A 22,966-nucleotide genomic window follows, 5' to 3' on the forward strand; every position below is an offset into this window, starting at 1 on the left:
TAGGGTATAAGGATATAAAGCAAGGATTCAAAAGGATGGGAATACTGAAAGCAACTTCCAGAGTAAAAAAAAACTAAACAAATCTTGAAAATGGAATTAACATAATTTAAAGCGCATGATATAAATCAATGTTTGCATCATCATTGCCTAATTCATTACAATCATTACTTGCATTGCAACATTTTATGATAAGATGTCAAACGGAACTAGGATGATTTCTTCAAAATGAGAATGATGGTTTGATTATGAAAGTTCATGCCAAAGATGAAAGTCCCTTGAGGCATAGTCCTAAAAACCTTAATTGTCAATTTATAGAACATTTGATCACTTTATTTTCAGCCTCGATCTAGTCTAGGCATTTAATTTTAGACTTGCGGTTCAATTTTGATCACTCTAACTTTTGACTTGTAACTCAATCCTAGTCATTTTATTTTTTGACTTGTGGTTTAGTCATGATATTTTAATTTTTTAACTTGCAGTTTTGTCTCGGTTACCCTATTTATTGACTTGCAGTTTAGTCCTGATTATTTCGATTTTGTTGCTCAATCCTAATCATTTTGTTTTTTGACTTGTAGTTCAATCTCGATCATTTAATTTTTTTAACTTATGGTTAAGTCTTGGTCATTTCATTTTTCAACTTGCAATTTAGTCCTGATCACTTCATTTCCCAGTTTGCGATTCAATCCCAGTCACCCCATTTTTAGACTTATGGTTTAATCTTTATCACTTCGATTTTCAATTTTTAGCTTAATCCTGATCACTATAATTTTTGAGTTACGACTTAGTCCCAATCATTTTGTATTTCAATTTGCAGTTTAGTCTCAGTTAGTTAATTTTTTGACTTGTAATTCAGTCCTAGTCAACTTATATTTTGACTAGTGATTTGATCCCAATCATTTCGAGTTTTGACTTGTGACTTAATCCCACTCGTTTTGTTTTTTGACTTATGGTTCAGCCCTAATCAATTAATTTTTTAACTTATGATTCAGTCTCGATCTCTTCATTTTTCAACTTGTGATTTAATCTCGATCATTTCATTTTCAAACTTTGGTTTAGTCTCGATAATTTAATTTTTAGATTTTGGTTTAGTCTAGGTTATTTCACTTTCAAACTTCAATTCAATCTATTTGGTTTCATTCTCAAACTTCAGTTCAATCTAAGTCATTTCATTTTTAGTCTTCAATTTAGTCCAAGTCGTTCTTTTTTTTATTTCGGTTCAAGCCATGTCATTTCATTTTCGACTTCGGATGCCTCTAATGAGAAGAGCTTTCCAAAAGTTAAAAAAAAGGTCATAAAAAAAACCTCTTTCAATCCTTAATCCCAAACAAAATTGTTGTCATTATTTTTGAATTATTCTTGATTCTAAAAAATATGCAAAGATGGATAGCTATAAACATTTAATTTTGTTTGAACATGTTATTGTAAACACAATACTTTGAAAATAGAGACATAAGTCTTTTACAAGATTTTCTTAAGCTTTATGAAAATTCTATGGTTTTTGAATAAAATGATTCTTCGGTCTATTTAAAAAAAAGTAGCAAAAATCAAAGGTTAATGGTCAACCTAAGAGTCAACTTAGTCAAAAGTTGTCACCAAACTTAGTTGAATTTGGTAAAAACCAAGTCATTTTTTAGGATAATAGAACCAAGCCATTGGAAACATAAAAATTTTTATGTAAATATTGAGTTTTGAGCAAAAATAGGTGTTTTTACCAAAATACTCCTTACATGGTGTTATGACTTTTCGAGATTAGAAAGTGCCCATCTACTGAAAGATGGGGAATAAGAAAAATAAGGGGTTTAAAAAAGCATTTTCGATAGAAACCAAAATGAAAAGTCACCAATAATCTTTTTTAGGTTGTGATTGGTTACCCAAAAGTTTTATCTTTTCATAAAGCATTTAAAACAAGTTTAAAGTTTGATAATAGAACATTTTTATGGTATGTAAAAATAAAGTTGGGTTCAGGAGTTGGTTATGCAATGAGAAGGATTAGTACCCCTACAGTGCTTGCTGAAGATGGTATCAATTGATTGCAGGTTATCCTTAGATTTTGATGAAAATGGTTCTATTCTAATGTTTAGAAATTAATTAATTTCTTTTGCAAAACTTGAAAAATTTTCCTTTCTTTTGAAAACAAATCAACTTTTTCTTTTGGAAACAAAACATTTTATTTTTGGATCAAAATAAAAACATCTTAAGTATCAAGATACCTTTTACACTCTCTTATATTTAGGTAGAGCTTTAAGAGCATATCTAATTTAAGGGTTTTCAGATTGCCCATAAACCTTGATAACATCTTTGCATAAATGATAGCCATTGAAAGTCCCTTTGTATTTGCATCGAATCTACAATCAAAAGTCCCTTTATATTTGGGCCAAATCTTTAAGGCTATTTTTTTTACTTGAGATGCCATCTTATTTAAAAACATTTTTCTTTGAAAATCTTTATTTATAAAATGAATGTGTGTATGCATGAACATAATAATAATGCATGATGATTGAATAAGAGTGACAAAGTATAAATGCATAAAAATTTGAGAATGCATGTAATAATAAAATGAAATGAAATGCAAATGTATGAATGGGATCAAGGGTTGTTTTTAGGTTTGAAGATTAGTAGGGTTTTAGGATTTGGGGTAGGTTTAGGGTCCAGGTTTGAATTTAGGGTTTAGTTTAGGGTTAGGGTCAATTTTGGTCTAGGTTAAGGTTTACCTTAGGGTTTATGGTTAGTTTAGCATCTAGGTTAGGGTTGTGGGGTTTGGTTTATGGTTAGCTTTTAGGGTTTAGGTTTAAGGTTAAGATTTGGTTTAGGGTTTAGGGTTTAGTTCAGGGCTAAGGGTTAGAAATTAGGGTTTAAGGCTTAGGTTTAGGGTTTAGTGTTAAGATTTAAGGTTTAGTTTAGGGTTTCATGGGTGGTTTCAGGTTTCGTGGGTTGTGTAGGGTTTGGAGGGTGGTTTAAAGTTTGGAATTTAGGGTTCTAAGAGAAATGCATGTGATAAAAAAAATAATGAAAATGCCATTAGTAAAAGTATAAATATTGATGTGTGAAAAATACGTGACTAAAGAACAAATTAATTACAAGTTTAGACTTTTAAAAACTAAGTTAAAAACAAATAAGACATGTTCATGGATTAAACACTAGAATTTTTTAAACTTTCAAGACATGTTCCACTAATTTTTTCTTTTGAAATTCAAGCAAATAAACACAAAAAATCACCAAACAATTGCCTAAACTAACATTTTATTCATGAAAAATTTAATCTAACACATTAAAAAACTAAAGAATCATGTAAGAACACATGTAAGCAAGGATGCATGAACCAACATTTAGCCATGAACAAGCTTGGAGGTTTTGGCCAGGAGGAATTCAACTTAAACATGCCTCAAACATCGTGGTATTCATCATATAAAGGCATTTTAATGACGAGAGGAATTTGAACAAGCATGTAACAAACTAAAATAATAAAAAAACCATAAAAACAAGAACATTAGGTAAACACCAAAATACACCATTAGCTAATCAAAATTCATGCAAAATACAAGAAAACTAATCATCTAATTACCATAGAAATTATTTAGAAGCAAGAAAATCATCAAAGGAAACCAAAAGGAAGTTCGGCCATGGTGTCTCCATGCTGGGCGAACCTTTAAATGGCTTTAATAGTGAATTTGTTTTATTATTTTCTTTGATCTTTTATCTCAAATTAATCTATGGATTAGTTGATTGAGTTTTTAGAAAAAATTTGAAGCTAGGAACAAAAAAAAAATGAATTTTCTAAAAAAGAAACCAAAAAAAAATGAAAATGATATGAAAATGCAAGAAAATGCTATGAAAATGCAAGAAAATGCTATGAAATGCAAGAAAGGAAATTGGAAATTATATCTCCAAAAAAGCTATCCAAATTTTTTTTTTCTTATTTTCTCCACTATTTTTTTTTGCCAATTCCTAGCTCCTCCTCTTTCTATTACTGAGTATTCCAACTTGCTAAATGGTGAGAAAAAATCCCATACAAATGAATGTAAACCTTTAGATCAAAACTTCATCTAATGGTTAAAAATTCTCTCTTGTTTTCTTTGCAATGAGCCACCTTTCACCATTGGAACCAATCTCTTAAGATCATCTTATGCTTAACAATGCTTATTGCCAAAGTTGGATTTTTAATACTACTGCAACCAAGTGAAAAGACCAATTTACCTCCATCAGAAAGTTTTTGATTTCTAGCTAATTTTCTCAAAAAACAATGCTCTTTTTTTCATTTTCATGATTTAAAACATAAAAAATCATGAAATAATAAGAAATAAAGATATGAAAGTTTTCATGAAAATTCAACCTTAAGAAGGTCAAATTACAAAATCACCCCTAAAGGGTATTTTAGTAATTTTACACCTTCTGAGGTGCTGCCAAGGTTTTTAATGCACAAAAAATCATCAAATAATTTAAAAACATAATCTAGAACATTTTGCAAAAACCTGATTTTGACAATATTAAATTACAAAAATGCCTTTAAAGGGTATTTTAGCGATTTCATATCTTTTGAGGTATGATCAAGGTTTTCAATATTCTAAAAATTATCAAATAATATTAAATCATGATCTGAAGCTTTTCGTAGAATTTGAACCTCAGAAAGATCAATTTACGAAAATATTTTTGAAGGTATTTTAGTAATTTCACACCTTTCAAAGTGTGATCAAGGTTTTTAATACACCAAAAATATTAAAATATATTTAATTATAATTTGAAAGTTTCACAAAAATCTAACTTTGAAAAGCCAAAGTATGAAAATACCATCGGAGGGCATTTTAATAATTTTATCTTTCTCAAAGTGCAATCACGCTTTTTAATGTTTTAAAATCATGAATTTCAACTTGAAGCTATATTGATTTCAAATGGTTGTGAATTTTGAAAGTTGACCCGAGTTCTAATATGGTTTGACTAACTTTAACCAATTTCGATCAAGTTTGACTTTATTTGATTAAATTTAACCAAATTTGACTTTGGGGCATTTAGGTTAAATTTGTTCCAATTTTAATTTTAAAAAACTTGTCAAAATTAAAGAAATATTTGATTTAGACTAGGTTGGATTTTAAATAGTTCGCAAATGATCAAATTTTGTTCGGACAAAATTAGGTGTTTATATATGGGCCCAGGACAAAGTTTGTCAAAATTGGTCAAAATTATTTGTTTGGTCAAGTTTTGTTAAAAGCTAAGGTCTAGAAAGAAAAATATTGGAAAATCAAAATTTTAAGTTGAATTAACCAAAATGTCCTTTGGTCAAACTTGGTCAAAATGATCAATCTTGGTTAAACCCAAGCCAATCTTTGGATTTTGTGATTGATAGGGACAATCAAGGCTCACTAATAATAAAATTATATTTGACTCTTAAAAATCTTGTTCGACCCCAAAAAGAGTAAAATTACAAAAACACCATTTGATGGTAATTTTGTAATTTTTTTTTTTTTAAGATTGACTTTTTGTGAAACATTCCAATTCATGTTTAGATATTGTTTTTTGAAATTTGGCCATTTAAAGGTTGGTATTTTTGTGAAACATTTCAAATCATGTTTAAATATTATTTCATGAATTTTAATGCATTAAATATCTTGATTTTAGCTTAGAAAAATAAAATTACCAAAATACCCTTTAAGGGCATTTTCATAAATTAGCTTTTTCGAGGTTGATTTTTCACGAAAAGCTCTAGATCATGAGTGAATATTATTTTATGAATTTTGGTGCTTTAAAACAATAAAGATAAATTTTGAGTCATAGGGTTTAAGGAAAATTTGTAAAAAAGCTTAAAACACTAAAGAGGGTAAAATGGCCTTTTCACATTAGGACATATGCAATAAAGACCAAGTTAGGTGTTGTGTTTTTTTTTCAGAATCATTGATCTTAAAAGGGTTTAAATGCTAGGGTCAAGATTGCATTGCTTAGACACCAAGCTTAGAGGAAAAAGACAATTACTATAACCATTGAATGCGAATTAATCTAAAGACTAGGAATTAGTTACTTGGTTTTTAAACATATCATTTAGGGCTAGAATTAAAAAGAGGAGTAGCTATTAGAGGTGTGCAAACTGAATATCACCCAAAAGATAAGATACTTAAGAAATTTTATTTCACTAAGTTTTTTGTATGATTCTTTAACAAAAATAATAATAAGATTAAAGAAAAGGAAAAAAAATAAAAATGAGATCTTTAATATGCGGTACATAAACTTTACCTAGAGGTTGAAGAGTCCGAGTGGTCTCTTTATATTTGGGACCTGATTTCAGTTTTCATCTCATCATCATGCATGACATCCATTTCAATATTTTTATTTTCAAATAGTTATCTACATTCATGTCCCTTACATATGCCTTTTAAATCACTATTGTTTCTTAGTTAATTGTAAAATCATCGATTTTTTTTTGCATAAAAATATTTTTTTATGGAAAATATGGTTTAAAAATTGGATTTTGAAATAAAATTAAAATAATATTTTGAGGGAAATAATTTTTGGTATTGTGCCTAGAGGTTGGAGAGTTACAAAAAATTATCATCTACAAAGAATGCTATTTTCATTTTAAAAAAATATTGTGGTGTATCTTAGGCGAAAATAGTTATCTTAAAATTCTGCATAGATGTTGGAGACTTTTAAGGTAATTCTTTAACTTAAAGATTTTCACAATATTCCTAAATAAGGTTTTCTTTTCATCAAATAAAATTCTTTTTTTTTTTCCGAAGAAAGTGAAGAGAAGTATTATCAAATTAAAACCATTTTTATCTAATACTAAAAAAATAACGCATAATTAATTAGTATCATTTTTAAACAGGCATTGTGGGGGTGCTAATTCTTCCCCACCCATAATTGCACTCTCAACCTAACTCTGTTTTCAAAAACTAAAATTATCTTTTTGATAAACCTTAAATTTATTTTTTAGTTTTATTAAAAAGATAAAATTTTTAGGCAGCCAATCATATTAAAAAAAAAGATTGGTAGCGATTTTTTTTTTCAATTTTCAAATTTTGACATATTGCAATCTAGTTCATGGACCCTCTTGTTGCAACAAGAGTTACTTATTATATTTGTAAATTCAAAACTTACAAATAAATCTGAAGAGGAAATCATACTTTAATTAGATGAGATATCAATGTTCTATTAAAAAACAACATAATAAAGAAGTATAGTAGATATTCGCTATAAATGATAGTTAAGCCTAAGTTAGTGTTTTGCATCAAAATGATAGTTAAATCTAAGTGTTTAGGTATCAAAATGATAGTTAAAATAAGCCACTGTTTAGCCATGGCTAAAAAAAGCAAGATTAAAGAAACAATAAAGTAGTTATATAAGTATTATTCCAAGAATAATAGAAAAAGAATTATATTATTAAAAAAATTGAAAAGAAAGGAAGCAAAAAAGATATAAATGAACATATGAAAGAAGAAAAACACAAAAACTGCTAATAGATGGATCAATATGTTAAAAGGAGAAGCTTTGGATCTATAGGAAATAATCTAGCAAGATGGACTAAAACATTTTTGCCAATCAATATATAAAATAAACTATGATAAGAAAATAAATTAAGTTTAACAAATACTTTTTTTTTTAACCTTTGAGTGAGATTTATATAAAGGCAATTGATATATGTTACAATAAAAGACAAAAAAAGTATGAGATAGTGAAAGGCAATTGATAACATTAATATATTGTGCAATTCATGACATAGTAAGCAGAAACTAATTTATAGAGAAAATGCAAACTATAATACAAAAAAAAAAAGCTAACTTCTTTGGTAACAAAGATAACATACACTTAATGATGGAATATTAATAAGAAGTAATTATGGCAATGATTTTATAGACAAATTAAAATGATAAATAAGGCAAATTTAAGGAAGCAAATTGCCTATAGGGCCATTTTCCTAGTTACATAGACAACTCATTCATATCCTAGTTGTTGAAATAGGGAGAAAAATAGGTAGGTTCAGCCTTTTTAAAGAACTAGTAAAGGAGTGACAACTCTTTAACTTGTAAACTAAAATGTTGGATGTTAAATTAAAGATAAATTATAAAGGGAAAATATTCCTAATGTACACAAAACTCTTTTTTATCCTAGTTGTTGAAAGTGGATGATGAACGGCTATCTAGAAATCGAAAAAAAAATGGCTAGTCCTTTTCTCTAGGTCTAATATATTCCTATTCAAAAGCAGCCATCAATTCTTCTCACTTGGTCCATCTCTTGGCTTGCCTTTAACATATTACATCACATTGTGGAATGTCATACATTAATACATTAGTTTTACCATCTATAATGATATTCGAGCAATTCCAATGCATAGACAATCTATTAAAAGAAATTTCCTTTTGATAGGTACAACAAAGTCAAGGTTTTGTGGGTTTTTTTTAAGGAATTGTACAAATTAAAAAAAATTAAAAAGCAAGAACAACAGTATAATAAAAGATAATTGTTTTGCTATTTTATAGGTCTATGTTAGATAACAATATGAATTAAACATTTTCCATGAAAGACATGATAAAATAGAGATTCATTAACCAAGCAATTTAAGTTATAAAGCTACCTTAATTTTGAATACAGGATACCATTCTTGAAATTGAATTGGTACCTATAAAAGTATTTAATACAATCAATATATGATAGATTTAAAAAATATACTATTTGAAATGAGACTTATTAATCAAATTTCACTAAAGCAATCGATTTTAATGCGATTTGGTAAATCAAGTTCACAATCTACTAATGTATGCAATGAACAATATTTATAATCTAAATATAAACAAACATTTCTACTACACAAGTAAAGTAAAACCTATATATATATTATTATGAAAATAGTTAATTTTGCATCAAATCCATATGTAGAAACCTATAATTTCTACTTCTCTAATGGTGTATAAAACCTATACCCTGGTAATGCATTAAATATAAACTTAAACAAAATAGTTAATTTTGCAACCTCAAGACTATCTAAAAAGAAGACTCGCCTCAAACAAAATCAGAGGATACCTTTATATGTATTATAAAAAAATAGTTAATTTTGCTACTTTCCTCCTCATTAATCTTTACTTTCTCACATTATGTTAGAATTAAGTACCTTTATACGTTGGAATTATGTACCTTAATCTTTTTCCAATCTTATTTAAAGTCAAACTTTGAACTAAAAGATGTATGATTCTTCATAAAGTATTTAAAGGTTGGCTTAACTTGAATTTTGTACTTCTTACAAAACAAAACATAAAACATAGCAAATTCATATGTTTTCGCCAAAAAGTAAAAGGTAAGAAGGGAGCAACCATCATCGAATATGAAGCAAGCTAGCTTGTTAACTGGATAATCAACAACCAATAAAGAGAGAATGGTGTTTAATATATGACTGAACTATAAAAAAAAAAAATCTTGCTTAACAATATATCATTTTCTTAACAGGTGAAAACAATCTTTGTTAAGAATTAAAAAAAAAATCTTGCTTTTACAGGAATATAAAGAAACTTACTTAGTTGGTTGCAACAATTCCACTGTATTTCAAATCCCAAATTCTTTTTGGGTTTTTCTTTTTCTTATTAGATTGCAGGAATTTTTAAACAGATAGTTTAAAACATGAGAGTTTTTTTCATTTAATGAGGGGTGTATGTAGAGATTTTTGCACTGGAAAGACATAAAACATGCTTCAACTTGCATGTGTTTAATTAAAGAATAAAAAAACAAATAAATCAAACGTTGCTAAATTGTAAGCAATATACCTGTGATGCAATCTTCTATTGAAGAAAAAGGAATTAAACAAAGTCTTCAAAAACCCTAAAATATTAAAAACCAAAATCCAATAAATTCAATGTAATAACTTGTGGTTTAGTAATTCAATAGTTAAAATTGATTGAAAATTAAAATTAAAATAGAAGATGGAAGGTTTTCTTCCAGAAACCTGATAACAAGATCTAATTGATAGTTAATGAGGATGGAAGACAATTGGTCACATGCATAATGAAATTAATATCTTAAGTTTCAACTTCTCTCGAGCTATCCAAATTCAATGGAATTTGCATCATCATTTTGAGGGGAAAATTTAGTAATTGCTTGGAATAAATGATAAATAAACATAGGGAGAAGAAAAAAGATTGAAAAACAGTATATGAAATATTCTTGAAGTTTTATAAATTGATGGTGGTAATTCTTAAGAGGTGAGGAATGGGAAAAGGTAAATGCAAAAAATTTTGAAAATTTTACGTTAACAATTTAAAGCTGATAAGGCCTAAGAAAGGATAATGGAAGCTTTTAAATGCAAGTATGTTTTTCTTTTCACACTTTTTTAAATTTATTTTTAAGTAAAATTATTTAATTATTTTTTTTATAAATTTTTGGATATTCATAAATGATAAGTTATAGGTAAGTTATAAAAATATTTGGAGTTTGGTGGAGTGAAACTTTAATACAAAAACAATTTAAAGCTGATAAGGCCCAAGAAAGGATAATGGAAGCTTTTAAATGCAATTATGTTTTTCTCTTCACACTTTTTTAAATTTATTTTTAAGTAACATTATTTAATTATTTTTTATAAATTTTTGGATATTCATAAATGATAAGTTATAGGTAAGTTATAAAACTATTTGGAGTTTGGTGGAGTGAAACTTTAAGAAAAATTACAAAAAAAAAAAAAGAATTTTATTAGAAATTTTTATTAATTAATATAATAAAAAAGTTATTATTGAAAAATTATAAATTTAAAATTAATAAAAAGAAAGAATAAATTCCTATGAGACCTTAATTAAATTGAGGATAAAATAATAAATGTAATTCTTTTATAACTTTTAAATTCATCATTTTAGTAAAAGTTTTTTGGTATCTATTATTGACATTTATAATAGCTTTAACTGAACTGAACTCCTTAGATAAGTCTTTTCATTTACTTATTACGATGGGTTTCTCTATTAGCATATTAGATTTTAAAAAAATTATATAATATTCAGTAGTATTACTTATATAACTTCTAGGAGTCTCAACTCTAAGATATTGGTTAGTCTTGATGGTTCCTTTGTTATTCCTCGCAACATCAAGAGATAAAATGTTTAAATAAGACTTCATAAGATTTCATTCTTTCTCTAATATCCAAATAGTCAAATCAACTTTTCTATTAATTTTAAAATTTATGAATTTTTTTCAATAATAACTTTTTTTTTCACTAAATCAATTAATAAAAATTTATAATAAAATCTTTTTTTTTGTAATTTTCCTTAAAAGTTTATAATTTTTTTTTCAAAAATAAATTTTCAAAAAATTATATAATTTATTGAAAATGAAGTTATAAAATTTATTGGATATGTATATTTAAAAACTTACGAAAAAGGTAATTAAATAATTTTACTTAAAAAAAATTTGGAAAAAAGTGAGTGTTAAGAGCAAAAACTATGGTATGCTTAAAAGCCCCTAAGTATAATTACATTTGACATCACTAATGACTCATCCTTATTGGCTTATATGGCTTAAATGGTATTGTTCAAGTGGCAGGATACTAGAAACAAGGAATAAAAATATATTTAAGATGTATTACATTAATATAAGTGATATAATTTTTTTAGAAATTTAGATTTGGATCAAAATAAATATTTTAAAATTTAATCATTTTGATCCAAAAGTAAGAAAAAAAGTATAATACTTATACTGATATAACTAAATCTCTACCAATTTATATATATTATTGATGGTTTTCTGGGTTTGGTGGTTTGAAATTTTGTTTGAAAGTTGGTTAAATAGCTGACTTGAAAGTTAAAGTGATGTATAATAAAGAGAATAGTCAAAGGAGGCTTTAGAGATAGGACTTGAGGCGCACTCCAATACATGTTCAAGTTAGCAAAATATAATAGGTCAAAAAATGCAAAGAGAAGAAGGAGAAAATAAGGAAATAGGTAAAAGCTAATAAAATGAGAGTAAAGCGTCAGAGCAGACCCAAAATCCTACCTCTGACGCCCTTTTAACCGTTTTCTTTGTTGTGAGTAATTCTAACTTACAAGTCAGCCATCCAACCAACTTCTGAATGAATCATCTAGTAACCAAACACAAAAAACTATGAACATGTCTATAATTTATAAAATATATTAAAGTTATCCCATGGGAAATTGAAGCTTAATTTTTAGCCACCTAAGTTATGTCATAAATCATGATTCGATGAAAAAATTTGATTTTTAACTTAAGAATTTGGGTTAATTGGGATATTTAATTATAGTTTTAGGGTTGGTTTGGACTTTTCAATTAACTCTAAATGTTATATTTAGGACTTTGACTAATGTTATTGGGGTTACCTTCGAATATTAGCTTATGTTCGGTGAGATTAAGTTAGTAAACATTAAATATAAGTTATTATATTATTTCTAATTAAGGTCTCAATTAAAAAAAATCAAACAAGCCTTTAATCAAATTAAGCCCTTTTGGAAGTTGCTTTTTTAAAAGAAGTCACAAAATCAAACAAAAAATATCACAAAATTTCAAGAAATAAAAAATTACTATGCACTTAATCAAGTATGCAAAGAATTATATACAAAAATGTACTTAATCAATACGATAAATATCAATCAACTATTAATTTTATGAAAATAAAAAATAAAAAATAAAATTATATTAATAATATCAATCTATATAATAGATTAAAGTTATTCCCAAATGTGAAAAATTTCAATTTCAAAGACACCTAAAATGAAACATAAAAATTAATTAGATGGTTAATTAATGTATAAAATAAATTGGTTAGGGTGATTTGGAGAAATAATTTTTAGGTATTTTTTTTTTTGTTTTGGACACATGGCTATCAATTTTTTCTTTATTTTTTTATTTTGGAATTTGTATTCTGTTTTTCTTTTTAATTTTAATTTATTGATTTGCTTATTGATTTGTTTATTTTTTATTTACTTACATACTTAAAATTTTATATTAAGAACTTTTTTTTAATCATTTTGCAACATAGAAAACTAAAAATATGTGTTAGACAAATAAATTTATAATTTTTATAATTATATTTATTTATTTGTATCATGTAAATTTAAAAAATGAAAAATTTTCTAATAAGTAAGTTAAAATAAAATTACAAATGTGCTTGAAATTCTTAGGTGATGAATTTTCTTAAAATCTTACCAAAAGTTTTGGAAAGATTTTGAAGTATTCTAATAAAAAAATTTTATTTATTTCAATAAAATATTTAGCAAAAATAAAAGTGGGTAAAACAAAAAATAAATATAAAGATAAACGTTTTTCTATAAAATTTTAAATTAATCCAACGATAGAGTTTCTTTAAGAAAATGATTGAGTTTCTTGAATATTTTTTAAGATGACAGAATTTTCTTGGAATTCTATTAAAATATTGGAGAAAACCTAAAACTTTTCAATTTTTTAAATGATGAAATTTAATTAAGAATAAAAAACCATTTAGATAACATCTTTTAAGGATAATATAAGATTAATAGGTACCATCTTTATATAGATCTTGTGGGAGTGTTAATATTGTCTTTGAATAGATGTTGTGAGAATGTTAATTCTTTCTCCACACATAGATTAATAACATAGTGCACAATAAAAATAATCTCAAATGGGGGCAACTCTTGAAAGGTAACTCATAATTAAATTGTCAAATTACTTTTTATTTGTCATATAGCTATTGGCTGATACAAAAATTGAATAAATTGTTGGGTTTAGTAGGATATAGTGTCTTTGGTTTAAATTGGATTCGAACATGAGGAGTTGAGATTTAGTTAAATTTGATAAAAGGAATGTGGTTTTTATCTAATGTTAGATTGTAATTGCGTGAATTTTTATAAGTTTTTAATTTTTATTGTTTATTATCCACAATTGAATAAAATAAAACAACAATAACAATAACAACAACAACAACAATAACAATAATAATAACAATAAATAAAACAATAAGTTATTTTTTTTCTTTCTTTTGTTTAAATATTTTTATAAAAAAGTTTATAATTTATAAAATAATTAAAAAATCATATATTATGATCAAATAATTAATTAAAAATACAACACTCATAACATAACATGAAAAAATATAAAAATATAAAAATATAAAAATATAAAAATATAAAATACTATATATATTTTAATTCTAATATTTTATAATATTTTTATTTGTTTTATTTATTTTATTAGTTTTATATTAAAATAATTAGTGTATACCAATGTGGCGGGAATTAATTCTAATCTTTAAAAAAAAGGAAACTTGAAACCCAACACTCAATAAGTTAGTAGTATTAGTTAAAACGATACAGTAGAATCATTCTCAAAACCTACACATATATAGAATGTTTGGTTGAACAAGATTATGATAAGATAAGAGAAAATGATATTATGAATAAGATTAGATTAAATAATATCATTCTATCTTATATTTAATATATGTAAGAATTATGATAAGATAATTTTATTTATTGGGTCAAAATTATTCTTCTTCAAAATATATATAATTTAAATTTATTAACATAATTTTTAAGGGTATAATAAAGCAAGTAAATTTAATATTATAAATTGAAAATAATTCTTTCCATTTTGAGAGAATTAAATTATTTTGTACCAAGAAGATGATTAATCATCTTTGCAATTCAATTCCTTCTTTTAAATACAAATAAAACATGAGATAAAATGATAATTATCATATTTTATTTATCATTCTCTGCACCGAACACAACAATAAATCATTGTTATCAATATTGTATCATTGATCCATTTAAAGTGTTGGTTCACCGAATCATGGTTTCCATTGTTGATCATCCGGGACAATTGTCGGTCAATAAAAATATTTTTAAAATATAAATAATTTAAATAAATTAATCAATAATGTGATAAATAATAAGACTTTTATTTTAGATAATTTCATTCTTAAAAAATTAAAATTTTTTGACATAATAGAAGTGTGAGAATATAAAAAAATTAATATGAAAAAGTACCTACAAGACAACATAAATAAGTGATTTAAAGATAAATTGTATCTTGTATATTTGTATTCTGTAACCTATCTTTAATTTTTGAGTTATTGAAAATTTAAAATAAATTATTTTTATTAAATAATGAAAAAGTCCATAAATTTTATTGAAAAACTAAGTTAACGGGGATGCAACGTTCAAAAGCTGGGGAAAATATGGCGGGAGTGGGAATGGTGGTACAAGATTTCACTGTGAATGTATACTTCTCGGCTGTTTCAAGGTTTTCCAGGATGGACAGCCCGTTTCAAGCTGACGTCAATGCAATCCTATGGGGCTTGAGTTTGGCTGGTGATCGTGGTGTGCTGGAAGTAAGGTTGGAAAGTAACTGCTTGCTAAAAACGAAGTTATAACAATTTTAAATAAGAACATAAAAATTATTTTTATAATATAAATAATTATGATGATAATATAAAATTTTAATTAATTATTGTTATTATATATATAAGGGAAATAGCTAGAAATTAAAAAATAAATTGGCGTTAAATGAGTAAAATTAGTATCATTAGGTATAAAATTAGTATCATTTGACATAAAATTGGTAAGAAATGTTGTAAGACATTAATAAAGAATTATGACAGTTCTAAATATAACATAAAGTAAAAATAACCTGAAGAAGATATTATTGTAAAGTAAATAATTATGTTGATAAAATAAAATTTTAATTAATTATTGTTCTTGTAAATATATAAGAAAAATAACTAAAAATTAAAAAGTAAATTGATAATGTAAACAAATGAAAAATGTAAAATTAGTATCATTTGGTGTTAAATGAGTAAAAAGTATTGTAACACACACACTAGAAAAGAACCATGACAATTCTAAACGTAATGAAATATAAGAACAATTTTAAAATATAGTATTATAATATAAATAATAATGATGATAATGTAAAATTTTAATTAACTATTTTTTGTATATATAAAGAAAATAGCTAAAAATTAAAAAATAAATTGGTAATATAAACAAGTGAGAAAAAAGGTAAAATTAATATCATCTAGAGTAAAATGAGTAAGAAGTGTCGTAATATATTAAGAAAAAGTTATGAAAATTTTAAATGTAATGGAAAGTAATAACAAACGTGAGAAAATATTATTATACCATAAATAATTATGTTGATAATGTAAAGTTTTAACTAATTATTATTTTTTAAATATATAAGCAAAATAGCTAAAAATTGAAAAAAAAATAAGTAACATAAAAAAGTAAGAAAAACATAAAATTATTATAATTTGATGTAAAATAGGTAAAAAATATCATAACACACTAAAAAAAGTTATGGCAATTCTAAACATAATTAAAAGTAAGATAATCTTAAAAAGAAATTATTTAATATAAATAATTAAGTTATTAATGTAAGATTTTAATTAATTATTCTTAAATATATAACAAAAAAAGTTAAAAATTAAAAAATATATTACCCATATAAACAAGTGAGAAAAAATAAAAAATTAGTATCATTTGGCATAAAATAAGTAAAAATTGTTATAATATGCTAAAAAAAGTTATGATAATTTTAAAAGTAATAAAAATTATGAACAATCACAATAATATATTATTTAATTTAAATAATTATATTATCAATTTAAAATTTAATTAATTGTTATTTTATAGATATCTAAAAAAAAGCTAAAAATTAAAAAAATTGGTAACATAAACAAGCAAGAACAAACATAAAATTAATATCATTCGGTGTATATTAGGTAAAAAGTGTAGTAACACACAAAAAAATAATTATGGCAATTTTAAGTATTATGAAAAGTAAAAACATTCCTAAGAATAAATTATTGTAAAGTAAATAATTATGTTGACAATGTAAAATTTTAATTAATTATTGTTCTTGTAAATATATAAGAAAAATGACCAAAAATTAAAATCAAATCGATAAAATAAACAAGTGAGAAGTAACATAAAATTAGCATCATTTGAAGTAAAATGGTAAGAAATGTCATAACACAGTAAAAACAAGCTATAATAATTTTAAACGTAATGAAAAATAAGAAAAATCATAAAACTTATTTTTATAACATAAATAATTATGATGACAATGTAAAATTTTAATTAATTTTTGTTATTGTGTGTGTGTATATTAGGGAAATAGCTACAAATTAAAAAATAAATTGGCAACATAAGCAAGTGAGAAGAATCGTCAAATAGATATGAAGCATCATAACACACTAAAAAAATTATAATAATTTTAAACGTAATAAAAAATAAGAATAGCCGTAAGAAGATATTATTGTAACAAAAATATTTAAGGATGCAATTTTAAATTTTAATTAATTATTATTTTTATAAATATATAAAAAATAGCTAATAATTTGTAATAGTAAACAAGTAAGAAAAAACGTAAAATTTATATCATTTGATGTAAAATGGATAAGAAAGAGGTATGATAATTCTAAATACACTAGAAGGTAAGAACAATTATGAAAAAAAATATTATTGTATCATAAATAATTAAGTTGATAATGTAAACTTTTAATTTATTATTGTTTTTATAAATATATTAGAAATATGTTATTGTTTTATAACATAATATTAAAAAAATAAATAAGTAATGTAAATAAGTGAAAAAAACATAAAAGTTGAATCGTTTGTCGTAAAATGGGTAAGTGTCATAAAACACTATGAAAGAGCTGCTACAATTTCAAATGTAATGAAAAGTAAGACCAACTATAAGAAGATATTATTGTAAAGTAAATAATTAAGTATACAATAAAAAAATTAATTAATTATTATTTTTGTAAATATTAAGAAAAATAGTTAAAAAAAAAAAATAAAGTAAACAAGTGAAAAGAATCATAAAATTCATATTAGTTGACATAAAATGAATAAAAACTGCCATAATATACATTAAGAAAAAGTTATAACAATTCTAAACTTATTGGAAGTTGTAAGAAAAACCATAAAAAGATATAATTGTAACTTAAATAAATAAGTGTGCAACGTAAAATTTTGGTTAATTATTGTTTTTATAAATATATAAGAAAAATAGCTAAAATTTAAAAAATAAATAGATCTAATGAACAAGTGAGAAGAAGTGTAAAATTCATATTATTCAGCATTAAATGAGTAAGAAGTGTCATAACAAACTAATAAAGAGCTATGATAATACTAAACTTATTGGAATGTAAAAATAGCTTATGAAAATATTATTGTGATGTAAATAACTAAGTTGGTAATGTAAAACTTTAATTAATTATTATGTATATAAATATATATAAATATCCATTAAATAATAATAATAAATTTTGGTAACTTAAAGATGCTAGAGAAAAAAAAATTATATCATTTGGCGTAAAATGTGTTTTAACATAATAAAAAGAAGTTTTGATAATTTTAAACGTAATAAAAATAAAAACAACTGTAAAAAAATATTATTGCAATGTAAATAATTAAGTCGGTAATATGAAATTTTAATTAATTATTATTTTTATAAATATATAAGAAAATTGGTAATAAATAATCAAAATTTTATTAATGCAAATAAGTGAGAGGAACAATAAAATTTCTATCATATTTGAAAGCTATCATTGTATATTTTTAGTCTTAAAAATTTATTAATGTAAATATTCGTATAGTAATTTTATTTTTCGTTGCATAGTAAAAATATTTGTGTAGTAGTAAAAAATGTCACATCTTGATCCAGTGACATTTCAAATACACTAAACTTTTTTTTAATAAAATAAAAACTTTTTAATAAAAATTTGCAATCAAAATATTTAAGAAAATAAAGTCATAGAAATAAAATGGTAAAATGGTAGCTTTCATTTTTATGATTTATATTAATAAAATTTTAAGAGTAGAAAGAGAAATCATATAAATAAACTCATAAAATATATATCATAAATAACTAAAAACACCATTTTTAAGATTAAAAAAGACAATATAAAATAATTGATATTTTAAAATTAAAAAAATGAAAAATTATTAAGATGAATACTAAAATTTATTTTTTTTTGTTGTTGTAGAATATTATTGGTTAATAATGATGAAATAACAAAATATTATTTATTGAAATAATATATGACATAACTAGAATTGAATTTTTATTTTAATGTTATTGTTTGTAAAAATAGATAAAAACAAGTATAGAATATGTAATTTATAATTTTTTTATTTGTTAGAAAAATAAATAAATAAATAAAATTATTTTATATTTTTTAGTTAACTTGTTAACTTGTTCTTTATTTTTCATTGCCTTTTTCAATTTTATAATTTTTTTCAATTTCTCATGAGATATTATGATATCTCATGACCTTACAATAAGATTGATAAATTATGATCTTACTACAGATAAATCTAAAAAGACTTTGAGATTTTTTTTTTCGCTAAGGTTGAGATTTTAAAATAACAGGTGCCATTTATTAAAAAAAACTCCATTGATAGTGTATTTGATAAATTTATATATATATATATATGAAAAATTATTTGATACACTGATAATAGAGTTTTTTAACTCTATTATCGAGGTTAAGATGGTAACATATATCTTCTTTTTTAAATTAGTTTTATTTTATTTTTTTAATATACACTAAAAGACATATGTTATCATCTTAACCCTGTTTATAAAGTTAAAAAACTCCATGTCAATTTGTTTGATAATTTCTCTCTCTCTCTTCCCCTATATATATATATATATATATAAAGGGTTAATTTCTCAAACGGTCTTTATATTATAATGAAATGTTTAATGCAGTCTTGAATTTTAAAAATCTCTAATATAATACTCGAATTAAATCTTTTAACTAATATAATACTTATTGTGACATAATTAGCTTTAAATGATGACACATAACTAACAAATAGTCTTCTAAGTATTACACTAATTAACAATTTTATAATTCAGGTATAATTTAGAGATTTTAAAATTCAAGGGCCATATTGAACATTTTACTATAATTTAAGACTGTTCAAAATATTATCCCATATCTAAAACCCTCAAATAATTTATAATAAATTTCAAGTCTTTTTTACATAAATTTTAAACTAAGGTATCCTAATTTTATTATACAAAACACAATAGACTCTCTGTTACCTAAAATTTATATAAATTATTAACTTTTGATTTTCTTTTATTCATGTTTTTTTTAAATAGTTTATTTGTTAAAATTTATTGAAACTTTTGATTTTTCAACATTTATGTTTTTGACTTTTGACTTTCTTGTTACTTTCTTTTTTTTTAGATATAAGGGTTATATAAGTGTATTTCATGTTTGTATTACATTTCTTTTTCTAATCATGAGGTTTTTTTTTATTGCATTTGTACTTTTATAATTTTTTACTCATGATTTATGATTTTTTTTTATTTGACATCTCAAGTTTGTTTGTAGTCCATTGGTCTAGTTTTCTTAGTGTTTATGTCATAATGTGTAAGTCTGAAAACTCGAATGCTATTCACAAAAGTAGAGTCATCACCAATTTTTTATTAGATATGATTGACCACTTAATTGAATTATCCTCTTTAAATAAATCCTAAACTTGACTTCATTTTTTTTTAAAGAATAGATTTGAATTATGTTTTGTAAAACTTATGTAAAATCAATATATATGTTATTGATTATCTATTGGTAACCTTATGGCTAGTGGGAGTTCTAAGATAGTTGATTTGTTCTATCTTAGAATAATTGGCTTTGCATAATGAAATAAATTAGTGATAATTAAATAAATTAAAAAATTAAATTTGATTGCGAACATAGTGACCTTTTGGTTTCATTTTGATGTGAATGATTTCATTGTTTATTTGTGACATTGTGGCAAAATGAAAAGTGTGCAATCTAGGCATTAATTAGTATGTATGTCTTTTGAATGTAGAATTATATTTTGAAATGGCTTTTACTTTTAAAAACATTGTTGTTGAGTTAAACAAGGATGCGAAGTTGAATGAGGACAATTATGGGATTTAGAGTATGAAAATCAAATATTACTTGAAAAATAAGAGGTTTTTGATATTCTAAACAATGCCTTTGATGAGCTCAAGAAAGGGAATACATCTTAGCATAAGAGGGACCAACAAGCTTATGAAGTCTAAAAAATAAAACTCCATTACACATATTACATTGCTTAATAGTATGGAAAAATGATATTAGGTGTGAGTTTTAATTTTATAGAACAGCTAAAAAGATTTGGAATGCCTTGAAAATAAAAGTTTGGTACAACATGGTTACCAAATTGAGACAACTTACTATCAAGTTTGACACCTACAAGAAGTGACCTAATTATAATATGAGGCAACATGAGAAAGACATGTCAAGTAAGATAAGTGAGTTGAAGGAGGGTGGCACACTCTATCAGATGAACAATAGGTTTAGGCTATTGTCCATTCTTTACCACACAATTAAGAGCACCCAAACATGCACCTTACCCACAATCAGAGTATAAGAATTCTTAATGATGTTTCTTATCATTTTCAACTAGAGAAAGATCATATGGAAGCTTCTACGCCTAGTGCTAATGCTTATGTGGCATCATCTAGTTTAAAAGAAACTTTAGGCTTTAAGCAAAAACCATATTGTAGGAATAAAGAAAAAGCTCATACGAGTGGCTAAACAGGTAAAACACAAGGTTTTAAGACTTATCCTAAGAAGAATAAATAGAGAGTCAAGTGCTTTAAATGTGGTTAAAAGGGTCACTTTGCTCATAAAAATAACAAGGCAAAGAAGGTACAAGCGTTTAAAGCATTTTTACATAATGTTAAAAGTACTATTTTTGTTTTTAGTATTGCTATGATGGTTGAATCACATCCTTTATGGATTTAGACTAAAAAGCCATAGACCATGTAAAACGAGATAATAATGCATTTATGGATTTTAATTGGCTTTCACGTGAGGGAAAATGGATCTATGTAGGAAAAATTCATGAATTGAAGTAAGGAAAATTGGCATTTGCAAGCTACGCATGCATGATGAAAAAATCTTTATCTTACATGATATACTTTTTGCTTTTGATATTTGATTATAGACACTTAATTTTATCCGGATAATTTTTGACCAGTTATGATGTTCCTAAGGCTCAGACTAGTTTGAATCCAATCTTTTTTTAACTTTGACAAAATTGCAAAACCAAATTTTAGACCAAGTTGACTCAACTGCCTCGTGGTCAAATTTGATTAACTAAAGTCAAACTTAGACAAAAAAGTTAAAATTGGTCAAACTCAGGCCCACCATTATAATTCACAACTGAATAAGAATATCAAGGCTTACGATTAATATTCTTGTGATTTTGATGCACTGAAAACCTTGATTGTACCTTAGAAAGGGTAAAATTACAAAAATACCTTTTAAGGGTATTTTTGTAATCTCAACCTTTTTAAGATCAAATTTTTATGAAAGACTTTAGATCATATTTTGATATCATTCCATGATTTTTTGTATATTAAAAACCTTAATCACACCTTGAAAGGTATAAAATTACCAAAATACCTTTTAGGGGTATTTTCTTAATTTGACCTTCATAAGGTCAGATTTTCGTGAAAAACTCCAAATAATGCTTTTATATTACATCATAATCTTTGGTATATTGAAAACCTTGATCGCACCTCAAAAGGTATGAAATTATCAAAATGACCTTTAGGGGTATTTTCGTAATTTAACCTTTGTGAGGTTGATTTTTTGCAAAAACTTTTAGATCATATTTTTATATTATTTCATGATTTTTGGTGCATTAAAATTGTAAAAACAAACAATGAGATCATAGGCTTCCAAGATAATCATGCAAATTAGCAACATGGCTAATAAAGGCAAAATGATTTTTTCCTATGGTTACAGTTGCATTAAGAATAAAATCTTAGGCTGTATTCATTCTGAGCTAGTGATATTCTATGAGTTTAGATCCTACGGTGAAAGGTTATTGCTTGGGGAATAAACTTAATGACTAAAAAAGGCCACTGTATAAGAGATTGATCAATAGCCTAGAAGCCTTTGCATGACTTTTATATTCATCATTTATGGCTAAGAAGAGGGAGGAGGTAGCTGTTGCAATTGATGTAAAAAGGGAGAAAA

Source organism: Durio zibethinus, chromosome 19, assembly GCF_047325235.1.
Source record: "Durio zibethinus cultivar Kanyao isolate XHJ-2024 chromosome 19, ASM4732523v1, whole genome shotgun sequence".
Lineage (NCBI taxonomy): Eukaryota > Viridiplantae > Streptophyta > Magnoliopsida > Malvales > Malvaceae > Durio > Durio zibethinus.